Genomic DNA, 5224 nt, shown 5'->3' with positions numbered 1-5224 from the left:
TCTTAACCCAGGCTTTATGGCCAACAAGCCACCCAAGAACTAGCATGATGGGAGGCACTAGAGCAGCAAGGACCTGGCTGGCTGGACCAGCCACCATGAGAAACCATGCCTACTGAGATCAGTGAGAGACCTGGCCTGAACAAGCATCTCTAAGGAACTTACAGAGGTGGCACTAGGACACTTTTCAAATTCTCAATAATAAACAATTGAATGTCAACTATGCTACCTAATCTTTTTATAGAAAGTAAAATTGCAATATCATTATTGCTTGAAAAGGCATTCAAAGAATATGCAGCCCTTCACACTTACTAGGATGACTATAAGAAAAAAGATTAGTGTTGATGAAGATGTGGAGAAATTGGAATCACTCATTGCTTGTGGTAATGTAAACTGCTATAGGTGCCTTGGAAAACAGTTTGAGAGTTTCTGAGAAAAATTAAAAGGTAAACAAAAGTTACTATGATGACTGATTAATTTTATGCATCAAATTGATGGGGCCACGGGGTACCCAGACATTTATTTAGTAAAATATTATTCTGGGTATTTCCGTGAGGTTGTTTCTTTTTTTTTTTTTTTTCCCTCGCCCCCACCCTCACTTCCACCCCTGACCTACAGATGTTGCCTGTCTCTCCTTTTTAAGGGCTGGATCTCTGAAGGCAGGGCATCTCCTCCCAGGAACTCACCGTACACACCTGGGGCCTGGCCCACCTGGGGCACAAACCCAAGACCTTCTGCATGTAAAGCAGATGTGCTAACCACTACACTACAGAGCCATTCCTGTGAGATTGTTTTTGAATGAAATTAATATTAAGTCAGTAGACTGAGTAAAGCAGATCACCTTCCCTAATGTGGGTGTGCCTCATTCAATAAATTGACGGCCTCAATAGAACAAGGCTGAATCTCTCTCCGGTAAGAGAGAAGTCCTCCTACCTTACTATCTTTGAACTGGAACATTGGTTTTCTCCTGCCTTTGTACTAAAACTGAAACATTAACTCTTCCTGCTAGCCTTCAGACCAAACTACACCATTGGCTCTCCTAGGTTCTAGCTTGCTGACTGACTCATCCTGCAGGTCTTGGAACTTGTCAGGCTCCATAATCAAACAAGCTAATTGTGCTATATCTATCTTTCTATAGACCAACCCTATTGGTTCTGTATCTCTGGAGAACCCTGACTAATATGTGACCTGGGAATTCCATTCCTAGGTATAATACCCAAGAGAAATGAAAATATATCCACACAAAACCTGTACACAAATGTTCATGGAAGCATTGTTCATAATAGCTAAATAAGTGGAAATAGCTCAAATGCCCATTGACTAATGAATGGATAAATAAAATGTGGTAAATGCACGCAAATCTATATTATTCAGCAATAAAAAAAGAATGGAAGACTGACACATGGATGAATCTTGAAAACATGTTAAGTAAAAGAACCTAAACACAAAAGATCATGTATGATATGATTATGAGCTGTCCAGAACAGGCAAATCTATAGAGACAGAAAACAGATTAGTGGTTGTCCAGGGCTGGGGGCTCTTAGGGAATAGCAGGTAGGAAGTTCGAGGTTTTAGGGGGGATTAATTAAAATGTCATAAAGTTGACTGTGGTGATAGTTGCATGCCTCCATCATTATATAGTAAATGCCATTGAATTATACACTTTAAAGGGTGAATCGTAAGGTATGTGAGTTATATTTCAATAAAGTTGTTAAGAAAAAAAGAAAATGTAGCCAAAATGTAAGGGAAGTTTTAAGTTAAACAACATGAAATTGCTTTTTAACCATAATGACTTTGTTTTGTTTTTCCCACCTACAGCTAAGGTATTCCTAGCAGGTCTCCCATCCAAGTCCTAACCAGGTCTGACCCTGCTTAGCTTCCAAGATCAGATGAGATTGGGCATGTTCAGGGTGACATGGCCACAGACCATGTATAACTTTTTTTACCTACAAATATGGCAGTTTCATATGTTTCAACCTACTGATATTTTTTAGGAATTGTATTTTATGATTTTTGAGGTATTTGTCAGCTTTCCTGTTTTGTTATTCTAAATATTAACTTTTGCACTTAATTTTTTTTTTAATATGATACCAGTTTATTTTCTTAACCCAACATAAGCCATCCTGAAAGGAAGTTCCAGTCTTATTTTTGTGCAACCACATTTTCCCCCGAAGGGGGTGCACCATTCCTGGAAGTACTGCAATACCAAGATGATGTGTGGGGCGAATGGAGCAAGCTCCTATTCCATCTCCAAATTCCAAAAATCCATTTAATCTATTGCCCTTGGATTGAGGACGTATGAGATATTAAACTGATAAGAAAAGATACTACACTTGATCTTAGCCAAAAGGCCCAGAAGGGATGTACTGTTTTCTTAAAGAGGGCCCTCCCGAATTGTATAAGCTTTAGGCGTCACACACCCAAATCCCAAGGTGGGACTGGAATGCAAAGTGACAGAACAATCTGATGACCTGTATCAAGAATTTTAGAAATATCCATGCCCTTTGACCTGGCCATTTTATTTTTAAGGATCTATTTTCAGAGAATAATCATGTAAGAATGGACTTTTTGACTTTAATGTGCAATCTCCTGAGTGGGGCTCTTATTAAAAGGCAAAGTCTTATTGGATGTGATTCCATAGTGTAGTAGTTAGCATGTCTGCTTTACACTCATGGAGTCATGCCCCCATGGAGCCACAGTTCGTGGTCTACAGCCATGCCACCCTGAACAAGCCCAATGTCTGATCTTGGAAGCTAAACAGGGCCAGGCCTGGTTAGTACTTGAGTGAGAGACCACCTAGGAAGACCAGGTGCTGTAGGCATAAAAAAAAAAATTTTTTTTTAAGTTATTGTTGTAGCCGCCAGCCCCCGAAAGACACACAGACCACCAGAACTCAGTGAGTTATAGGAAACACATTCTTTATTCAGCCAGCTGGGTCTGCCAAGGGTATGCAGACCCCAAACTAAGCAGCCCCGAAATGTAGAGGTACAGGGTTTTTAAGCCCAAAATCCTATTCTTCATTCTGTCTAAACACAAAGGTCTATTTTTCTTCTATTTATTACCTGTCGACCCACAGGTTGGGTGTCCAAGCGGGGGTACAGAAGCAGAAAGCTTATTGTTAGAATGTTATGGTCCTATGGGTGACAACCTATGTTCCCTTGGACATAGCTAAGCAGTAATTTTCCAGCCAGCACATTCCCCACTGGCCTTAGCAGAAAATCAAATCCTTGATTCTTCATACCGAATTCGCTTATAGCCTCTATTCTGTAATACTAAAAATCTAATAGAATTAACTCTTTTCCTTATATATGCAAACAAGAAATTAAGGAAACATGGGCCAAAAGTTAACAAGAGGAGGAGGAGGATTAAAGGTCCAGCTACAGCAGATAGAAGGGTTGTTAGCCATGGTGACCAATTGAACATCCTATGAAACCAGTTATTTGATTCTAGCCTCTGTTTTTCCCTGGCATCTAAATTTCTCTGTACTAGTCATAAGCTTTTTCTAATTACTCCAGAGTTATTGGCATAGAAGCAACAGGTTTCACCTAGAGCCATACATAATCTATCTTGTTCTAAAAATAATAGATTTAAATCTCTTCTATTCTGAAGGACTACTTCTGCTAGTGAATCAACCAGAAATTCTAGCCTGCTGAGGTCAGTTAAGTTTAGGGGAGTTCCTACCCTGACATAGTAAGGGGGTTTGGGGGTTAAGGCACAACCAGCGATCTTGTCCTATCTTTCTGGTTCTGGTTGTGGCTGGTTGAATGCCTGGGCTAAAGAGGAAAAAAGGAAGAAACAAAGGGTTATACTTATATATGCTTGAGTCTTAGTCTTAAGAGCCTGTCTTCCTGAGCTGTCCACTTTCGTGCTGTCTTCATGTGACAATGATGAATCTATGATGGGATGCCGTCTACTTTAACTGCAGTGGGCATCATCAGATAGACAGTGAAGGGTCCTTTCCATTTGGGTTCTAGTCCTTTGGAAGTGAACTTCCAGATCCAGACAGAGTCCCCAGGCTGAATCTGATGGGGAAGTCTGCCCCCCGGGGCTGAGTGGACAGCATGAACTCAGGACCAAATCTCTTTCTGTACACTTTGAAGGGCCTGTAAAGACTCAAGTAAGACAAGGTTACACATTTCTGCCTTTTTCTCATCTTCTATTCTAGGTACTAAAAGTGAGGGTCTTCTAAAGAAAATTTCAAATGAGGTGAATCCATTAACATATTGAGTACACCTGGCTTGGAGAAGAGCAAAGGGGAGAAGTTCTATCCAGGTCCCACCAGTTTCTAATCCTAACTTGACTAATGTCTCTTTTAGGGTCCGATTCATTCGCTTTACCTGGCCCAAACTTTTGGGGCTGGTAGGCACAGTGGAGTTTCCATCGCAAATTTAGGTAGCTAGCCAATTGCTGTGATACCTTTGCGACGAAGGCCGGCCTGTTATCCGACCCTAAAGTTTCAGGGAGACCAAATCAAGGGAGGATTTCTTGTAGCAGTTTCTTAGTAACCATCTTCCCCATGCTACACTCTTTATCTCCATGTTTTCCTGGTGGGGAACGCCTCTACCCATCCTGAAAAGGTGTCTGTAAAAACAAGTAAATATTTGTAGCCCCTCACAGTTGGGGTTACCTCAGTGAAATCGACTTCGCAGTGGTCCCCCGGATAAGTTCCTCTTTCCCTATGCCTAGGTTCTTTTCTCGTCCCCTTTTTTGGATTAACTTGGGCACAAGCCGGGCATTGTGAGGCAACCTCCTCCACGGTTCTACTCCCTTCTGGAGCATCTTAGTTCACCCTAGGTGTGTGGTGTGGTGTTGGTGGAGGAGAATCCTTCTAAGGGCCTGTGAGAGCCCAATTTTTCTATCTGGAGTCATCACCACTCCTATTCGTTCCTAGTGGCTCTCTTGTCTTGAAAATATGTATTTTCTTCTGCCATATAGGTCAGAGATGGAGGCAGTTCTGGGTAAGGGACAACAGTCAGTAGATGTGGTTGGGGCCCCACTGGCCTTATGGCTGCTGTTCTTGCCTCTGTATCGGCTAGTAGGTTTTCCTCAGCCTCAGGACTATTCCCTTTTTGATGCCCTTTACAAAGAACAATAGCCAGAGCCTTAGGCATCTATATAGCTTCAAGTAAAGCTAAGATCTCCTCCTTGTTCTTAATGTCCTTCCCAGCTGAAGTCAGAAGCCCTCTTTCCTTGTAGATGGCTCTGTGTGCATGTGCAGTGGCAAAGG

The 5224-nt window shown here is 41.7% G+C and overlaps 1 non-coding gene and 1 pseudogene across 1 annotated transcript; one reads left to right on the top strand and one right to left on the bottom strand.

Moving 5' to 3' along the window:
• Positions 1–2169: 2169 nt before the first annotated feature.
• Positions 2170–2360, bottom strand: LOC118601022. The gene has a single exon (XR_004950143.1). It is a non-coding gene; the product is annotated as a U2 spliceosomal RNA (small nuclear RNA).
• A 342-nt stretch (positions 2361–2702) lies between these two features.
• Positions 2703–2818, top strand: LOC118600892 (annotated as a pseudogene).
• The last annotated feature ends 2406 nt before the right edge of the window (positions 2819–5224 follow it).

The sequence above is a fragment of the Rousettus aegyptiacus genome, unplaced genomic scaffold, assembly GCF_014176215.1.
Source record: "Rousettus aegyptiacus isolate mRouAeg1 unplaced genomic scaffold, mRouAeg1.p scaffold_m13_p_3, whole genome shotgun sequence".
Lineage (NCBI taxonomy): Eukaryota > Metazoa > Chordata > Mammalia > Chiroptera > Pteropodidae > Rousettus > Rousettus aegyptiacus.
This window is presented reverse-complemented; position numbering and strand designations above follow the sequence as displayed.